This window comes from Ictidomys tridecemlineatus, chromosome X, assembly GCF_052094955.1.
Source record: "Ictidomys tridecemlineatus isolate mIctTri1 chromosome X, mIctTri1.hap1, whole genome shotgun sequence".
NCBI classification, from domain to species: Eukaryota; Metazoa; Chordata; class Mammalia; order Rodentia; family Sciuridae; genus Ictidomys; species Ictidomys tridecemlineatus.
In genome coordinates this window covers 15,062,885-15,083,642 of record NC_135493.1, presented here as the reverse complement: position 1 = coordinate 15,083,642, position 20,758 = coordinate 15,062,885, and the positions used below count along the sequence as shown (strand labels likewise).

The window sequence follows — 20,758 nt, the reverse complement described above, 5'->3', positions numbered from 1 at the left end:
CTCTTGGGGAAATTCAGCTGAACTGACCTAAAACCGGATTGTGAACATACCCTCTACCTCTTTTGTCAATTATTTTAGCTAAAACTATAAAAACTGAGAACACTCATTGGCAGTGAAAGTATGAGGAAATGGGCACTTTTATTTACTGTTGAGGGGTTAAAATGAATACATTCCTTCTGGAGGATATCTGGGAAATAATTATAAAAAGCCATTGGCTTGGGTTGGGGATATAGTTCAGTTGGTAGAGTGTTTGCCTCCCATGTACAAGGCCCTGGGTTCAATCCCCAGCACCACCACAAAAAAAAAAAAGTCACTGGCGTGGATGTAGCTCAGTGGTAAAGCATTTGAATAGAATGTACAAGGCCCTGGGTTCAATTTCAAACATCAAAAAAAAAAAAAGAAAAAGAAAGAAAGAAACAAGCATTAATATGAGGGTGCATGCTGATCTAGTAATTCCATTCTAAATATTTATCTGAAGGAAATAATTTAGATGTATGAACAGATCTCTATACAGGATACTTATCACACTTTTGTTTGTCATAATGACAAATGAGAAGAAAAACCACATAGGCAACAATAGAAGACTGAATAAAAAACTATGAGCCAACTATATAGTGGGATCCTATGTAGTCATGAAAAATGTCATTTCAGTCTATTCTTAAAGATATACAAAGATGTTCACAATGTATTGTTAACTGAAAAATTGGTGTACGTAGTAAGTTGTATTAGTCAGCTTTTCATTGGTTGACCAACTTACCTGACAATAACAATTTAGAGGACATAAGATTTATTTTGGCTCATGGTTTTAGAGGTTTCAATTCATGGTTGAAAGACTCCTTTGCTTTGAGTCTTAGGTAAAGTACAGCATCATGATGGAAGGGCACAGAGAAGGAAAACTGTTTTACTCATGGCAGCTAGGAAGAAGAGAGAAAGAAAAAAAAAAAGAACCAGGGATAAGATATAGTCTCTGAGGTCATGGTTCCAGGGACCTACATCCTCCAATGAGGTCCTATCCCCTATAGTTTCCACTATCTCCCAACAGTCCATTCAAATGAGTCCATTGAGGTGATTGATATGTTGATGAGGTTAGAGCCCTCATGATCCAACTACTTCCCCAATCCCTACCTCTGAACATTGCTGCACTGGAGGCCAAGCTCTCAACACATGATCATTTGGATCAGGAGACATTCCTGATCCAAACCATAACAACACAATCTTGTTTTTAAAATACCCATATGTTTGGATGGATTTGTTACCATGGGGGGAAAATCCAGTGTGATGATTGTGGTTAGTGTGTTTACTCCTTGTATTAGAGAGGCTTTTAAAAATAAATTTTGTGTTGGGCGTGGTGATGAAAACCTGTAATCCCAGTAGTTCGGGAGGCTGAGACAGGAAGATGGTGAGTTCAAAGCCAGCTTCAACAATGACAAGGCCCTAAGCAACTCAGTGAGACCCTGTGTCTAAATAAAATACAAAATAGGGCTGGGGATGTGGCTCAGTGGTAGAGTGCCCCTGAGTTCAATCCCCAGTACCAAAAAAAAATTAATTTTGTTCTTTTACCTTTTCATTTTTTTCTATAATGAACACAAATTTTTAGTAAAATTTTAAAATAGTAACTATTCCAAAAATTAAAGAAAGATTAGCCAAGATAAAGTCTTGAAGTAGGAACTGTTTTTTTATTATGCTAACATGCTCATCCTCAAAGCACATCTTGTTACACCACATAATTGTTGCCACCACACAATCATCACACCCTGCTTTTTCACTCCAAAAACTGACTTATAACCTTTCATTATGTAATTGTCACACAGTATAATTCTGTATGTCACACCATTTAAAAGGGAAACAGAGGGGCTGGGGTTATGTCTCAGGGGTAGAGCACTTGCCTAGCATGTATGAGGCACTGGGTTTGATTCCCAGCACCACATACAAATAAATAAAATAAAGGTCCATCAACAACTAATTTTTTTAAAAAAAAGGTAAAAGAGCAATAATATATTCACCAGTGACATGTGGATGTGCATTTGTCTTCCCAAGTACTGCAAGCTGTGAGCCTAGAATTCTCAGTGAACTTACATCGTCAGCAAAATTCCAAAACCTACCTTGCATGGTTTGTCTACCATGCTGCAGCACTCAGGGGAAATACATCTTATGTGTCTGGCTCAAAGGACAGCACATCAGATTTTAAAAGCAACAACAACAAAAAAAAAACAGTGGCACAGAATCTTTATACACAAAAAAATTAAAATTTTTAAGTCCATACTTCACAACTCTGTACTGTAGTATTACATCCATTATAATATATAATACACAAATCAATAACAACTTATGTGTTACTTTATTTTCAGACCAGAAAAAATGTTTGCTAAAGTGTCAAGAAGAAATGATGTGAATCAATTTGGACTATTCAATAATATTGCATATTCATGAGTATTCTGTACATCCTAACCTTGCACCAAAGATAGATTAGCAATATATAATTTTTAAATAAATCTTGTTTTTAAAAGCTTCAATTTTGGGCAAAAAAGGGGGACAAAATCTGACGGTTATGTGGTTAAAACAGTAGAGAATATCTAGAGTAAAATGTAAAGCAATCACAACTTCTTGAAATGGGACTTACAGTACATGGCTAAGAAATTAAGAGGAAGTGTTAAAAATTGGAATCTGTACCTGTCTTTTCCTTTTAAAAAGTTCCATCTGTGATCCTTCCTGTTTATCTACTTGACATATGAGGGCAGAAAAATGAGAGTAAAGTACATTGCTTTCAATGGGCAATCATATTTAGATCCTATTTATACTTAGATGACATGTCTTTCCACCTCACTGAGATCCCCCATCATCAGGTAGAATACTTGTGGGGCTACACTTCAAAGGTCCCGCCACAGCCACAGGGTTTACAGGGCAGGGCAGAAGACAACATGGACTAATGGATCTTTCGGCATCTGCAGAGCTGCTGAGGAGATTTCATGAAATCTAGTCTCTGAAGCTTACATGAAGAGCAATAATCTAGGAGTGGAGATATTTGCTCTCACAATATGCCATGAGGTGTCTGACATGATGCCATGAGACTAGGGCATTGCAAAACAAAGGACCCCAAAGAGTTTTTTTCATCAATCATCAAGCATGACTCCTCTCCTGCCCACTCTCCTACTAAGAACTCTGCTTTCTAAACTGCTTGTCATAGTGCAAGCGTGGATCATAAAATTTCAACTAGCATTTAAAACAAATACAATGAAAAAAAAGAATAGATTTAGATAAGAAGAGGATGACATATGATAGAAAATGCAAAAGTTCCTCCCAGGTAGTAAAAGAGTAATTACAGTCATATGTCACTTAACAACAGAGATACATTATGAGAAATTTATCACTAGAGAAATCTCATCATCATGCAAGTGTCGTAGAGTGCACTTGCATAATCTAATATGACTACAATGTCACTGGGCTATATAATCTTCTGGGACCACTGTTGCATATGTGGTCCCTGATTGACTAAAACTTCACTTGGAGGTGTATGGCTATATGTTGTGTGTGCTTTATGCATGGTGTGTGTGTTTGTGTGTGTGTGTGTGTGTACACACACATGCTGGCAGTGATATTAAATGTATTATTCTGGGACTTGGTCAAAAAGTTTAAAAGTTGAACAACTAAAGGTTTTGTGCCTGTATACTACTGCCCACTATCCTGGAGGGTGTTATCACTTGAAGCCTCAACCCAGATTTGCCACCTCCTCCACTGTAGACTGATTAGCTTTCTCACTTGGATATTTTTTATTTTTTATTGGTTTTATTTTTTAAATACATGACAGCAGAAGGCATTACAATTCTTACTACACATATAGAGCACAATTTTTCATATGTTTGTATATAAAATATGTTCACGCCAATTCATGTCTTTATACATGTACTTTGGTTTTGTTTTTTTGCATTACAATTCTTATTACACATATATATCACAATTTTTCATCTCTGTTTGTATATAAAGTATGTTGACATCCAATTCGTGTCTTCATACATGTACTTTGGATAATGACGTCCATCACATTCCACCATCCTTGCTAATCCCCTGCCCCCTCCCTTTCCCTCCCTCCCCTCTTCCCTATCTAGAATTCATCTATTCCTCCCATGCTCCCTTTCCCTAGCCAGTATGAGTCAGCCTCCTTATGTCAGAGAAAACATTAGGCATTTGTTTTTATGGGATTGGCTAACTTCACTTAGCATTATCTTCTCCAACATCATTCATTTAACTGAAAATGCCATGATTTTGTTCTTTTTTAATGCTGAGTAAAATTCCATGGTGTATATATATATATATACCACATTTTTTAATCCATTCATCAACTGAAGGGTATCTAGGTTGGTTCCACAGTTTAACTATTGTGAATTATGCTGCTATAAACATTGATGAGGCTGTGTCCCTGTAGTATGCTGTTTTTAAATCCTTTGGGTATAGTCTGAGAAGTGAGATAACTGGGTCAAATGATGGTTCCATTCCCAGATTTCCAAGGAATCTTCATACTGCTTTCCATATTGGCTGCATAAATTTGTAGTCCCACCAGCAATGTATGTCACTCGGATATTTTTTAACTTAGCCTGACCTTTTACAAATGCAGTTCCAGCCTAGTACAGGATGATGGGCACCTGTAATAAGCAAGACTGCATAAACTCAAGTCCAGCTGTTCAGGAAGCTGAAGTAGGAATATCACTTGAGCTAAGGAGTTCAGGGTCAGCCTGGAGACCATAGTGAGAACCCATCCCCTTTCAAACATTTTTAAAATAAGAAATAGCCAGGCATGGTGGCACATGCCTGTAATCCCAGTGACCCAGGAGGCTGAGCCAGGAGCATTGAAAGTTTGAGGCCAGCCTCAGCAACTTAGTGAGGCCCAAAGCAACTTAATGAGATGATCCCAAAATAAAATATAAAAAGGGCTAGGGATATGGCTCAGTGGTAAAGCATCCCTGATTCAATCCCTGGAGAGAGAGAGAGAAAGAGAGAGAGAGAGAGAGAGAGAGAGAGAGAGAGAGAGAGAGAGAGAGAGAGAGAGAGAGAGGAAAAAACACACTCAAAATAACATAGACTTTTTTTTCTGAAATGACCTAAAACTCACCTAAGAGATATTTAAAATATCTCTTAAATGCCCATAATAAGGAAGAAATGCTTGGATTTAAGGCACATTTTCCTTCCACCTATTCATGTTTTATAAAACAAAAAAGATCATATTTACCATTTCATACTATTCTAAAATATTCATTCTTTTAAAACAAGCTTTAACATTGATTGTTTCTAATAGTATGGTTGGCTTGCGGAAAAGAAATAGGTTTATTAAGTTGCTAGTAGTTTTTTTTAAAGCTAAGGATATAATTGGATCAAGAAGTACAAGAAAAATTAATCTCAACAAAATATCTCCTGGACTCAGTTTCTGAGCAATTGCCCTATAGTCTATAATTATGAATAAAATACCCTTTGAAAAGACCTCATCAGAATCAGAGAGAAATGAGAACAATGGGGTAGGTATTACAAAAGATTGGTTCTTCTCAGATAATTGTTTTTAATAAAATGGTAAAAGTGTAGAAAACACCAGGCAACTATAATTAGGATAATAATCCATTGTTCTACAGGAATATGTACCCTGTTGTCTCTTCTATTGGAAGGCAACAAAGAAAATGAAGTAAAGGATGGGTGAATGTGTTTGAAGGATAGTTATACATTGAACTGTGGAGGTCATTAATTAATCTTTCCTTTATGACAGAAGCAGCCAAATAATGAAGAGCAAATACTGTGCCAAATACAGGCTCTGAAAATGCTCTACTTTTATTTTTACTTATTTATTTATTTGTTTGTGTATTTATTTATTTATTTTTGCGGTGCTGGGGATGGAACTCAGAGCCTGCATTTGCTAGGCAGGCACTCCACCACTGAGTCAATCCCCCAATACATGAGGGTGCTCTCCTTTTATTGAGGAGCCCAGGAAGATTGCAGGACTGCTTCTAGATAAGACTGTATTCATTTTCTATGTATTTCAATTTATTTGCTGATGTGCAATGCTATTCAGATGCGAAACACTTCCTCTACACTGAGAATTCTATTCTCTATAAATAATTATTTGATAGATATCAAAAGAAGATATTTTGTTGATATTTATTGAGTATACTACCTATGATTTGTTTTGAGTTGGGAAAAATTCCAGAAACAATGGATTCATGAAGCTGGGTCTGAATTTGACCATGGTAGTGACAGAAATGTATTTTCAAAACCAGAGACCTAACAAGATCCAAGATCGGTAAGTGAAAAGATTTGATTTTCATCATTTTCTAGCTAAAAAATAAGCAAGGAGGAAATTAAACCATCTCTCTTTCTCTGGGTTAGGAAATAGAAGTGCACCTTTGTCCTTGAATTCCTGTCCCCTAACTGCTCTGGATCAGAGAACAGCTAGAACTTTCTCTGGTACCTATAGAAAACCATGACCTTGCCCATCTCAGAGAGACTACCATGATATTTTGGAACAAGAGCTGTACCAAGAAAGCTTCAGAAAGAGGTTCTTGCCCTCTGTACCACAAGGTTTTTTTCTTCTCCCCTAAAGCTATGTATCCTCAAATGGCAGCTCACTTTCTTAGATCCTAACAATCCTGATTTACATATAAATTCAGCAGTATCCTTCAGTAGTTAATAGTACCAGCTCTGGAGCAAGACTGCATAAACTCAAGTCCTCTACCAATCATAGCTGTGGGGCCTTAGCAAATACTTTAACTTCTCTGATCCTCAATTTATTCACTGTAAAGCATGAGTACCTCAGGGGCTGTGATGAGGATCAAAAGATTAGATGTAGGCAGACTTCTTAGCCCGGCATATAATGAACACTTAATAAATACTAGTTGGTTTTATAATTATCAATTAGTAAGAATATTCATCTCCCTTAGTTTTCAGCCTAACAGAAGTTTGGGTAGTGGATAAGGAAGAACTAAGTGACCATGGCTAGAAAAGAAGTTAACGATTGTAGGTTTTCCAAATAAACAGTATTCGCTGCCTCCTTCCATTAGGTGACTGCTGCCACCCAATATGTACACAGCACATATTCCTCCATGCACACTCTCACCTGGTGGGACACTGAAACTAATTCCAATTCTGAGTTGCAGAAGTAGAGCGTGAGTGTACATGAGTGTTTGCCAAATAACTGTATCTTGCCTTTAAGAAGGGTCTTTTGAGTTTTTCTATCCATAAGTTTGTTACATTCACTTCTATACCTTTCCTACCAAATGGAATCATTTCCATTTGAAAAATAAGCATTTCATCTTCCCTCTGGGTTCTGGACATTCCCAGAGTGATCTCACTATACCCTGAGGCAGTCAAGTTCATCTTTAGCCAAAATTTACCACTGACAAGTTCTTTCTTATTTTGGTCTCAAATCTGTTTCCTTCTAGATTCTTCTAAATCCCAGGTTGGTCACCACAAGCACACTAAGAACATACAGTATAACAAAGCCAGCTAAATCATATGTCAGTAAAGAAAAAAAAAAAGTCCCATACTGGAGTCTTGGGTTGCCATGACTTTATAGTGGACCTGAATCCCAGTTTGGTCAGAGTGATCCCCCTGCCTTTCTCTTATCCCCAGGAACAGTTTTTCACTTTATTGTTTTCTTGACTGCTCTAGGCCCAGCTTGGATAGATAGCATCCTCTCCCTCACCTGAACTGACACTGTTTTTTGTTTTGTTTGTGTTTTGTGGTGCTGGGGATGGAACCCAGGGCCTTGTACATGGTGGGCAACTGCATTCTGACCCCAGCCTCAACAATGGGTCTAAATTGGGGTACCCTCAGGGAACATAGATGGCCCTGATTCACATTAAGGTATAAATACTGGAGCTGAGAGCCTGAAGGCCCTTGAGAGAGGAGTACCACCTCTCCTCTCCTACCTACATATGCAGTTGCAGTTTCGCAGTTTGGACAGAATCATTTATTTAAAGTCTCATGAACTATCAGAGATCGGGACATTGTTTTCTCTCAATACAAATTAAAATAGTTATAGAAAATAAAATTGATAAATCAGAAAGCACTGTAAGAGATGCTACCAGAGGTATTCTTGGTACCCTTGTAACTGTCCATGTTGGGGATGGTCTGCTGAGACGGGTACTCTAGAAAGGGAGTGATGGCCTCAAAGCTAGAATGCCATGATCATTTCCACCATCACTGTTGAAAAATCCTAAATACAGTGCACTGCTGAAGATGAGAGGAACATGAGCATATGCACATGAGTGTTTTGAGGGGACCAAGGATGTCACTTGCATCCATGAGCAGCTCCACTTGGTGCATTTTATGCTACCAATTTCCTTTTAAACTTAATTTCTTATGAATGTTGTGCATTATACATAATTTAAACTTCACATTCTGCAAATTTATGATATCATTTTCTTTTTAATATCTTTATTTTATTTTTTTTAATGTGGTGCTGAAGCTTAAACCCAGGGCCTCAACCGTGCTAGGTGAGCATTCTACTGCTAAGCCACAACCCCAGCCCATACGATATCATTTTTGATGCTTAAAAACAGTCATTAATATGGTATTATGTAAAAATGTGGATGTGTAACCGATGTGATTCTACAACTTGTATTTGGGGTAAAAAATGGGAGTTCATAACCCACTTGAAGCAAATGTATGGAAGATGATATGTCATGAGCTTTGTAATGTTTTGAACAGCCAATTAAAAAAAAAAAACTACATGCTATCTTGCTGGGTATAGTAGCACATCCCAGCAGCTCAGAAGGCAGAGGCAGGAGGATTGCAAGTTCAAAGCCAGCCTCAGCAACTTAGTGAGACAGACCCTAAGTAACTCAGTGAGACCCTGACTCAAAATAAAAAAGGGCTGGGGATGTGGCTCAGTGGAAAGTACTCCTGTGTTCAAATCCCAGTACCAAAAAAAAAAAAAAAAAAAACAAGAAATAACAACAACAACAACAAAAAAAAACATGTTATCTTAAGTCTTCCTATTACTTTCCTACTACTTAACACAATGAAAGAAAAGAATAGTGACCACAATAATGACCACAGCATCAGTTCCTGTCTGTCTTGTGAAGACTCAGTCAGCACAAGTGCCCTTTTTCTTCTCTATCTGATGTGAAAAGGGAACAAATTTTCTTGCAACTCTTTGATTTTAAAACAAAACTTTTGGTTACATAAAAGGGTGTTTCTAAATAAGTATAAGTTCATCTGCTTCCCACTCAAAAGCCAGTACTTGGGAGATGAGAGTTGACAGGAAAGAAATCTATGTTATTCAAGGGCAGACACCCTGAGAAGATGGGTGGCTATCATCCCCCAAAAAGATCATCTTATGGAAGTCAGGTACCCAAAAGGACTTTCAGAAGGAGAAGAGAAGGGAGGCACTGGGGGCAAACGGCAGGAAGAATACCTGCTGAGTGGGGTCTTCATCATCCAGGGTGTGTATGTCCTTTTTCTTCTCCTTTAGTCAGAATACCACAATCACCTTTGACCTCCTAGAGCTGATTCCTATAATTCTTTAAACAAACATTAATTTTCTGCAAGTTAAACCTCACACCGGTTTACATGCATTGTGTGAGTTGTTGTCCAAGACTAGAATAAGGAGCGGCATTACACATTCTGATATTATCTGAGAGTCATCAGATGTTCTGAGTTCCATAAATATAAATAAAGATTATTTAGCAGTTAACATCTTAGTCATTTCGGTGTGGTTTTTCTTTCATATTTAGAATGCCAGGCTTAGAGGTGAAGGCAAAACACAGCTTGAAAGGAGAGCGGTGACTTGTACATAAGCACTCAGCAATTTTTTTTCCTCAGTTGAAGAAAAGGATGGAAAGGGAGATTAGAATTGATTGCATCCCTAGGATATGCTAGATATTTTACTTATATTAGCAGTAAAATTGGGGAGAGTTTCATTTGTCTAATAAAAATAAAGGAGCATTTTTGTTTCCAAACCTTAAGAAAATGAAATTTATTATGAAATTTCAAGTTATGCCTTAGTTTCTCAGGGGCTGTTTGGAGGAACATTAGTATTGTCTAAACTTTTTGTTTTATTTTTTAATGTTGGATTTGCAGAAGAATTACGAAGATTACAGAGTTTCCATATATAATTCATTCAGTATCCCTGATGTCAACATCTTCTATTACTATGGTAAATTTGCCAAGATTAAGAAATTAGCATTAGTACATGTTATAGTTTGGATACGAAATGTCTTCCAAAGGCTCCTGTGTTGAAGGTTCCCATCCCCAATGTGGCAATATTCAGAGGTGGAGCTTTACAAAATGATTGGGTCATAAAGGCTGTAATCTCCTCAATAGAATAATCATTTGATGGACTCTTAATTTGATGGTATTATTGAGAGTTGGTAGAAGCTATAGGAGGTGGAACATATTGAAGGGAGTGGGTCTTTGGGGGTGTGTGTTCTTGGAGGCTATATCTTCTCCCTGGCCCCTTTCTTGCTGCCTCTCTGTTTCCTGAGAACCAGGAGGTGAGCATGAGGTGGCAGTTTTCCTCTGCCACATCCTTTCTACCATGATGTTCTACGTCATCACAGGCCCAGAAATTATGGAACCAAAGGACTATGGACTGAAATCCATAATAAATCTTCCTCATTTAAGTTGTTTTTCTCAGGTATTTTATCACAGCAACAAAAAAGCTAATTAACAGTACAAATACTATTAACTGAACTCCAGACTTTACTCAGATTTTATCAAGTTTTCCACTAATGTCCTTTTATTCTGTTTCAGACACTAATCCAGATACCACATTGCATCTAGTCACCCAATCTCCTTAGTTGTCTCCATTCTGTAACCATTTCTATTGTCTTTCATAACCTTAACACTAGTTTCACAGGGTATTCTGTGGGAGAAAAACCAAAATTTCTGTGGTTAATTTAGAAAATACTAGATAAAACAAAGACTTCTTAGAGTTGAGAAAATATGCTAATACATTTTATGAATAGTCAGAAGGTTCCTGGAAGACACCATACTCAGAGAGAGGAAAGAAGCTCCACACCCCTTCTCACATGCCTTACCCTATACATCTCTTCATCTGTATAGTTTGTAAAATCTTTTATAATAAACTGCTAAACTTACTTAGGTATTTCCTTGAGTTTTGTGAGCTGCTGTAGCTGATTAATCAAACCTGGGGGAGCTGTTAATTAATTAATCAAACCTGGTTTATAGAGGTCAGTCAGAAGTTCTAGAGGTGAGTTCCAGACACTGGCATCTGAAGTAGAAACCCATCTTGGATTCTGAACCCTCCAAATATGAGAACTGATGCTCTCTCCAGGTAAATAGTGTCAGAATTGAATTGAATAAGAGCACACAGAGATTGTTCCACTGCTTGTTTGGTTGGCAAAAAAGAAAATCCCTCTATGCATCTGAAGGTCAGAAGCTCATGTTGAGAGTGGGAGAAGATAAACTGAGTTTAAGTTTGCTTTCTGGGCTGGGGATATGGCTCAAGCGGTAGCGTGCTCACCTACCGTGTGTGCGGCCCGGGTTCGATCCTCAGCACCACATACAAACAAAGATGTTGTGTCCGCCTAAAACTAAAATAAATAAATAAATATTTTAAAAAAAGTTTGCTTTCTTCTTATTCATCATCTCCTATACATTTGACCACAGAGGCCATGCTTCACAGAGCCTCTCCTGGGACTAAGCTCTGGGGATCCCTGGGGAAATGTTGGTTTGTATGATTTTTCTCATAGTAACCCCTACCTGTTCTTCACATCTCTAGTTCTGTACACATTCCTTCCATTCTCCAATCAACCACTACAGTGAGCCTTCCAGAATGCAAAAATGCTGCCAAACCTTTTTTTAGAATCCCCTCAGCTGCAGGATTTGAACTCAAACCCTTTGATGTGGTCCAAGCCCACCCCAAGCTATCTGTAGCCTCCTTCTCAGTTGGGGCTACCTTTATCTTCCTGCAGCTCTCTCTAATCCTGCCCCGCCAACTAGTCCAGATGCTCATGTGTCTTCCAAATCTGTCTTGGATCTGCCTTTCACATGCTCTTCCTTGGTCTATCAAAACCCATGCCATAGACTAGTCATGGTGGCATGCACCTGTAATCCCAGAGGCTGAGGCAGGAGGACCACAAGTTCAAGGCCAGCCTCAGAAACTTACCAAGACCCTGTCTCCAAAAAATAAAATAAAATAAAAAGGGCCTGGGATGTACCTCAATGATAAAAGCACTCTGGGTTCAATCACAGTACTAGAAAAAAAAAACCTACCACCTGGGACTGGGGGGGTTAACTCAGCAGTAGAATGTATGGTTAGCACATGCAGGACCCTGAATTTCATCCCCAGAACAAGAACAAAAAGTACTACTTCTTCTCTGAAGTCTTCCTTTCCTTTTTGGCTCCCCCAAGCCCAAGTTCAGAATGAATCACTCTGTTCTTGCATTCTCATAGTCATGCAGCCTCCTGTACTTCCTACGACACTCATCTCATTCTGACACCTATTAGAATTAGCTATATATGTGTGTCCTGCCCCAGACCATGAGTTCTTTGAGGATAAGAAATGGGCCTTGCTTATCATTAATTGTGGTATAGTTTGGATCTTGAGTGTTTACTCAAAGTTCCTTGTGTTAAGGGCTTGGTCCCAAAGTGACACTATTGAGTGGTGGTGGAAATTTTATGAGATGGGGCCTTGTCAGAGGTACTTAAGTCATTTGGAGCATGCCTTACAAGGAGATTGCAGGACCCTGGCCTCTTCCTCTTCCCCTCTTTGCCTCCCAGCTAATGAAGTGAGCATCTTTGATCTGCCACACACTCCCACCATGACATGTTGCCTTGCCACAGGCCCAAAGCAACAGGACCAAAATGAGCATAGATTGATCATAGCCTAAAACTGTGAGCCAAAATAAACTTTTCCCCTTTATTAGTTAATTATATCAGATATTTCATGATGGTGCCAGAAATCTGGCTGACATATAGGCTATCTTCTCATTTTGTGCCATGTACAAAATAGGAGCTCATGAAATGTTTGACAGTTGGCTGAAGTAAAGTCTATATCACTTTGCATTTATAGTTTCTCACATGAGTTTCACAATAATCCCATGAGAAAGGAGTTATAATTATTCCCAGGTTACAGTTGAGGAAACTGAGGTACAGATTGGCTAACACACTTTCCTGGGTGTCACATGGCAAAGTAAATTTAGAGCGAGGTTTCCTGGTCCTAGTCAGTGATTGTGCTCTGTTCTATATCACCACATGAACTTCTTGAGTAAGTGTGCAAGGAAACATAAAACATTAAGCATCTACCATATGTTAAATGAAAATTAGGATATATAGGGTGCCAGGAAATGAATGAAAATAAAGGAACCTTTCTGTTGGAACAAGTAAGAGTAGGGTTTTAATGGACAAAAACATCCTGACCTGAGAAAGGCTATGAGAAGATAAAAGAATCCAAAATGGCTTCGAAGCAGGGACGAGTTGGTGACGACCAGAGGAAGATAGCTACCGGTTGTCAAAGATCAGGGAAGCTGGGAAGAGCTGTGTCAAGCTGGAAATCTGTTCGGAGACAGTGATGAAGCCAACACTCTTTGATTGCCTAAAATTGGCTGTGCAGAAATGGATGGCAATGGAGACGTTTGCTGCTGGGGAGAGAATATAGTTTAAATTTAATGAGGACAACTCTAGAAGCCCTGCTGATTCCTGATTGATGAGTACTAAGGAGCCTCACTTAACTTGCAGGCACAGCTGTCTGCACTGAGCTTTGGTGGGTATTGGGCAGCAGCTATGCCCACAGGGAAACAGTCCCTGCCTTTTTTGCATGTTTGTGCTGCACCTCCTGGACAGCAAGTGGGTGAAAGAGCAAGCCTGCAGCCCTGCAACCCCTCAAAAGGTTATTTTGTCCAAGCCAAATGTTGCCTATTGAATTCCCACCAGCCTGATTAGAAAGGATTATTCTGAAGGTCTGTGAAGTATCTGGTAACCAATCTTCCTGAGTTATTTTTGAATAGCTATTGAATGGATAATTTCCATACCCATTATCAAAATGATATGCTGGAGGTGAAATTTAGCTGTATTGTATTTGATCAGTAATTGCAGAAATGTTTCCCTCAGATTTAATGCCTTATTGGCAGCAGGTCTCCCTACAGGCGCAAAAGACTTTGGGATACTTTTTGGTTGACACAAATGCTTTATTATTGCAATATTTTTGTTGCAGTTGGGGGGGATAAGATTTATTTGGGCATCTGAAGATGAACTGAAAGTTTTTTTCACCTCCTAAGAGCAAGCATTTGGCAACATCCCATTTTCCACCAGCAACAACAAGTGAATAATATGTCTCTCCATTGCCCAAGCCTCAGTGCTCCAGAGAAGAAGGCCCCAAGGCTCCCTGTGTTCAGTAAACCCATGACAATAGCCATTCATACAGGTCTCTGTTACCAGAAAAAATGGACAAGAAACTGAACATTGAAATATTTGACTTATGAAAAGATAACTCTGTTCCTGAGGTTTACTTCATGCCTCCACATTGCAAGATTCTAGATCAGCTACTGCTGGTAGAAATAAAATACAAGCCACAGAGGTAGGTTCATTTTGCCATTTAGTCCCACTTTTCTTTTGCTTTTGTTTTTTGTTGTTGTTGTTGTTGTTTGTACCAGGAATTGAACCCAGGTGTGTTTAACCACGGAGCCACATCCCCAGTCCTTTTTATATTTTATTTAGAGATAGGGTCTCACTGAGTTACGTAGTGCCTAGGTTTTGCTGAGGCTGGCTTTGAACTCACGATCCTCCTGCCTCAGCCTCCTGAGCCACTGGAAGTACAGGCATGTGCCACCACACCTAACTTAGCCCCATTTTTTAAAAGGTGAAAAGTTGATGGAGGATGCAGCTTACTGGTAGAACACTTGCCTAGCATGCACTAAGCCCCGGGTTCCATTCTCAGCACACAAAAACAAACCAAAATAGTGAAAAGCGCCAGGTGCGGTGGCACACGCCTGAAATCCCAGCAGCTCAGAAGTCTGAGGCAGGAGGATCGCAAGTTCAAAGCCAGCCTCAGCAACTTAATGAGGTGCTAAGCAACTCACTAAGACCCTGTCTCTAAATGAAATACAAAATAGAGCTGGGGATGTGGCTCAGTGGTCAAGTGCCCCTGAGTTCAATCCCCAGTACCCCCCTAAAAAAGAGTGAAAATGAACAGTTGGAGTTAATTTCAATATTATATTTTATTTAACCCAATATATCCAAAATATTATTATTTAATCATAAAACCAATATAAAAGCATTAATTAGATAATTGACATCTTTTTTCATCCTAATACTTCAAAGTCAATTGTGTATTTTACCTATCTCAATTCCAACTACCCACATTTCAAGTGCCCAGTCACGTAGTTAATTTGTCTACTTGGCATTAAGAACTGTCGTCTGATTTGACTTTTTCACTGAATTGACTGAAACAGCTGGTATTTTGGCTGGTATGTGGCCAGTGGCCACTGCATTGCACAGCACAAGTCTAGCTTGAGCTACATGCCAGGGCTTCCAATTAATCCCTGAGTTGAATTGGTCCTTATGGTTTGCTATGCCCCTAGGCTAAGTAAAAGCTTAGATTGCCCTCATCTTTTATCTGAAACTCTGTCCCTATTTAATCCTGTCGTTCTATGCAGATGCTGCCAAGGTTGTTAAATCCAAAAACCAAAATCACCTACTGACAGTGAGCGCTAGTAACATTGCACAACAATCTATGCAAAGAGATGAAAATGCAGCCTCCCACATTACCCACATTACTTGCAGCAGGATAAGAGGGTAGAGACCAGCCAGCCAGATTCAAGTGCTAAGCAACTAAAGTGCAACAAGACATCTTACCCCAGATCACTTGTCAACACTGGATACTTTACCTTGGCACAGCTGAGTTTTCCAACAATGTTTTTGAACCAAATCCCAGTACAACCCAAACAAAAATGCCTCATTAGGCTGGTTATCTACAGTCATAATAGAACTCTGAATTGAATAGTGTTGAAAATTGGCAGGCAAAATTGATTTTATCTTTGTTGATATTTTTTAGTTACAGAATAATATTGTTATTTTAGTTCTCTTTGTTGTGATATGTTTGGACCCATGGCTGCATCTCCTAGGCACACTGAAAGAATGGTATGACCTGGAGACATTCATGGCCACAATGTGGGCTACCATACTTTAGGGAGATATAATGTTACTGTATCTAGACTGATTTGGCATTGATTCCTCTTCTGTGGGGCACCAGATATTTCTATTTTTTTAAGAGAGAGGGAGAGAGAGAGAGAGAGAGAGAGAGAGAGAGAGAGAGAGAGAGAGAGAGAGAGAATTTTAATATTTTTTTTTTTAGTTTTTGGTGGACACAACATCTTTGTTTGTATGTGGTGCTGAGGATGGAACCCAGGCCGCACGCATGCCAGGCGAGCGCGATACCGCTTGAGCCACATCCCCAGCCCAAGGCACCAGATATTTCACATGTATGAGGTTTGTTTCTTTGGCAATATGGCTCAAAGGACAGAAAAAGTCATTTACACACTACTCTGTTCCCCTCTCCTCCCCACCCAATTTTAGCTCAGTGATGAGGATTTGATGTCATTAATGCTTGTGTATACCACCCAATTCCATGTTACTTCTGAAAAAGCTGTGGTCATGCTTCTGAGACACTGGCAATTGGTATTACTTCTTACTCCCCCTCCTTGAAGCTTCATTTATGTCTTTGATGCACTGTAATTAAGCCAAGTAATGATGAGTTTCCATACTGGAGCATGAGTGTGAGCTGGTGAGAACCCCAGTCAACTAGTTTATTTGTCTACTTGGCATCAAGAACTATTGGATAATTTTTTTCCACTGAATTGACTGAAAGAGCCAGTATTTTGGCATTCCTTCCAATGTTCTTTTCAAATCATCGAGCATTTACTGAAAGCCAACTGTGTGCTAAGTACCATGCTAGGTACTGGAAATTAAGTGGAGAATAAGACAAAGTCCCTGCCTTCAAATCACTCAGAGAATAGAGAAGAAGACAGACAAGCAAATAGAATAGGCAACTATAAAATGGCAGGATAAGTATTCCAATTGGGGAATATAGATGTACTTTGGAGGGTCACATAACATTCGTTTGGATAAGGTGGGTGGGGTAGGGGATGCTTCTGTGAAAGCAGCCTTAAAGAATGAGCTGGAAGGGGAAGAAGGAGAAAAGGCTGATGAAATAATCTAGGTGTGAGATGTTGAAGGCCTGAAATAAAGCGGCAGACACGAAGACACTGAGTAAGGTATATATTAAGGAGGGAGGATCAATAGGATTTGCTGTTTTTATAATAGATTGGTAAAAGAAATAAGAAGAAAAGAGGGGTTTCAAATGATGTCCAGGTTTCTGGCATGAGTGATTGGATGGATAGTGTAGCCATCACCTGAAACAGAGAATCCATGAAAAGAAACAGGTTGAGAGAGAGGGCAAGGGAGGAAATGAGTTCCATTTTGACCTATTTTATAGATCACTTCTGAGAAAACGAGATTATTAGAAGGCAGCAGAACATATAGACTTGGAACACAAGAGAAAATTCTAGGCTACTGATATAGATGAACTTTGATCTCCATACATTTGACTTTAGCAACATCAATGTTTTTGTATGCTATTTACCAATAGCCCTAAGGAACCTTTCAGATACCAAATTCAGCTGAAAAACTAACATTTTGGTCTATTGCATGGTGGCACTGTTCATCAAAAAATGGTTCCCAAGAGTTTATGTTTAGCAGTGTCTCTTGGGCATATATTGGAATATTTTACCACATTTTTTTCCTTATAAGATTTAATAGAAGCAGATGTGGCAATTACACATACCTGTAATCTTTAACTATTCTGAAGTTGAGGTAGGAAGGTTGCAAGTTCAAGGCCAACCTCAGCAACTTAGTGATCCCTGTCTCAAAATAAGATGTAAAAAGGGCTGGAGGTGTAGCTCAGTAGTAGAACACCCTTGGATTTAATCCACAGAACCACAAACACACACATACACACACACACACACACACACACACACACTCATACAAAGAATTAATGGAAATTCAGAAAAACAAAATAAAAGTAAAGTAATAATAATGAAAAGAAATATACCAAATTTAATTGAGATGAACATGAAAACCATTACATATGCTATATGATGGCAAATATTTAGCTTCAAGAGGATGCTCATTGGACTTAAAGAATTTATGCCTTCAATTATGAACAAAAGTAACACAACTATAGAACATAAATAAAATTATGAAAACCCCATTTTTTAAATTGTGACTAGAAGATAAGGTAATATTGGGGATTTTGATATGACTTTATTTTATTCTATTTTATTTTTTGGTACTGGGGAGTTAACCCAGGGGCCTTTTCCTGCTGAGCTACATCCCCAACCCTTTTTATTTTTCATTTTATGATGGGGTCTTGCTAAGTTGGAAAAGCTGGCCTTAAACTTGTGATTCTCCTGCCTCAGCCTCCCAAGTAGTTGGGATTACAGGTGCACACCACCATGCCTGGTTCATAAATAGGTACTTATATAAAAATTCTAGACATTACTTATTAGCTCTGGAAATTAACTCCCTTCCATGTCCCAAATAACATGAGTCTATATGACCCTTACATACTGGATATTCATATGAATTTTTTAAATATTTATTTTTTAGTTATAGGTGGACACAATATCTTTATTTTATTTTATGTGGTGCTGAGGATCGAACCCAGTGCCTTATGCATGCTAGGCGAGCGCTCTACTGCTGAGCCACAACCCCAGACCTCACATGCATTTTTAAAATGACTTTCTTTTTTTTTTTTGAAAATATTTTATTTACATTTTAGTTTTCGGCAGACACAACATCTTTGTTTGTATGTGGTGCTGAGGATCGAACCTGGGGCGCACCCATGCCAGGCGAGCGCGCTACCGCTTGAGCCACATCCCCAGCCCCTAAAATGACTTTCTATAAGAAAATACAGAGCTACTTGAGACAATAATATTAAAACAGTAGTTGGTGGGGTTATTTGTTTGTTTGTTTGTTGTTGTGATGCTGGGGATTGAACCCAGGGCTACCAAGCAAGGACTCTGCCACTGAGCTATATCTCCACTTTTTTTTTTTTTTTATTGTTGGTCGTTCAAAACATTACACAGTTCTTAATACATCATCTTTCACAGTTTGATTCAAGTGGGTTATGAACTCCCAACTTTACCCCGTATACAAATTACTATATCACATCAGTTACCCTTCCATTGATTGACATATTGCTTTTCTAGTGTCTGATGTATTCTGCTGTCAGTCCTATTCTCTACTATCCCCCCTCCCCTCCCCTCCCCTCCCTTTTTCTCTCTCTACCCCTTCTACTGTAAATCATTTCTTCCATTTGTATTATCTTGTCTTACCCCTCCTTTCCTCTTATATATCATTCTCACTCCCTTTCCCTCCCACCTCTCATCCCTGTTTAATGTAAATCTTCTTCTCAAGCTCTTCGTCCTTACCCTGTCCTTGTTTACTCCCCTTATATCAAAGGGGTCATTTGGTATTTGTTTTTTAACGATTGACTAGCTTCACTTAGCATAATCTGCTCTAATGCCATCCATTTCCCTCCAAATTCTATGATTTTGTCGTTCCTTAATGCAGAGTAATACTCCATTGTGTATAAATGCCACATTTTTTTTATCCATTCATCTATTGAAGGGCATCTAGGTTGGTTCCACAATCTTGCTATCGTGAATTGTGCTGCTATGAACATCGATGCAGCAGTGTCCCTGTAGCATGCTCTTTTTAAGTCTTTAGGGAATAGGCCGAGAAGGGGAATAGCTGGGTCAAATGGTGGTTCCATTCCCAGCTTTCCAAGAAATCTCCATACTGCTTTCCAAATTGGCTGCACCAATTTGCATTCCCACCAGCAATGAACAAGAGTGCCCTTTTCTCCGCATCCTCTCCAGCACTTATTGTTGTTTGACTTCCTAATGGCTGCCAATCTTACTGGAGTGAGATGGTATCTTAGGGTAGTTTTGATTTGCATTTCTCTGACTGCTAGCGATGGTGAGCATTTCTTCATGTACTTATTGATTGATTGTATGTCCTCCTCTGAGAAGTGTCTATTCAGGTCCTTGGCCCATTTATTGATTGGGTTATTTGTTATCTTATTGTCTAATTTTTTGAGTTCTTTGTATATTCTGGTTATTAGGGCTCTATCTGAAGTGTGTGGATTAAAGATTTGTTCCCAGGATGTAGGCTCCCTATTTATCTCTCTTATTGTTTCTTTTGCTGAGAAAAAACTTTTTAGTTTGAGTAAGTCCCATTTGTTGATTCTAGTTGTTAACTCTTGCGCTATGGGTGTCCTATTGAGGAATTTGGGGCCCGATCCCACCGTATGTAGATCGTAGCCAACTTTTTCTTCTATCAGACGCCGTGTCTCTGTTTTGATATCAAGCTCCTTGATCCATTTTGAGTTAACTTTTGTGCATGGCGAGAGATAGGGATTCAGATTCATTTTGATGCAAATGGATTTCCAGTTTTCCCAGCACCATTTGTTGAAGATGCTATCCTTCCTCCATTGCATGCTTTTAGCCCCTTTATCAAATATAAGGTAGTTGTAGTTTTGTGGATTGGTTACTGTATCCTCTATTCTGTACCATTGGTCCACCCGCCTGTTTTGGTACCAGTACCATGCTGTTTTTGTTACTATTGCTCTGTAGTATAATTTGAAGTCTGGTATCACTATACCACCTGATTCACACTTCCTGCTTGCATTGTTTTTGCTATTCTGGGTCTTTTATTATTCCATATGAATTTCATGATTCTTTTATCTATTTCT

General features: G+C 38.8%; 1 non-coding gene across 1 annotated transcript; it reads left to right on the top strand.

The window, feature by feature from the left end:
- Positions 1-223: 223 nt before the first annotated feature.
- On the top strand, positions 224-296 carry Trnag-ccc (transfer RNA glycine (anticodon CCC)). The gene has a single exon. It is a non-coding gene; the product is annotated as a tRNA-Gly (tRNA).
- Positions 297-20,758: the final 20,462 nt, after the last annotated feature.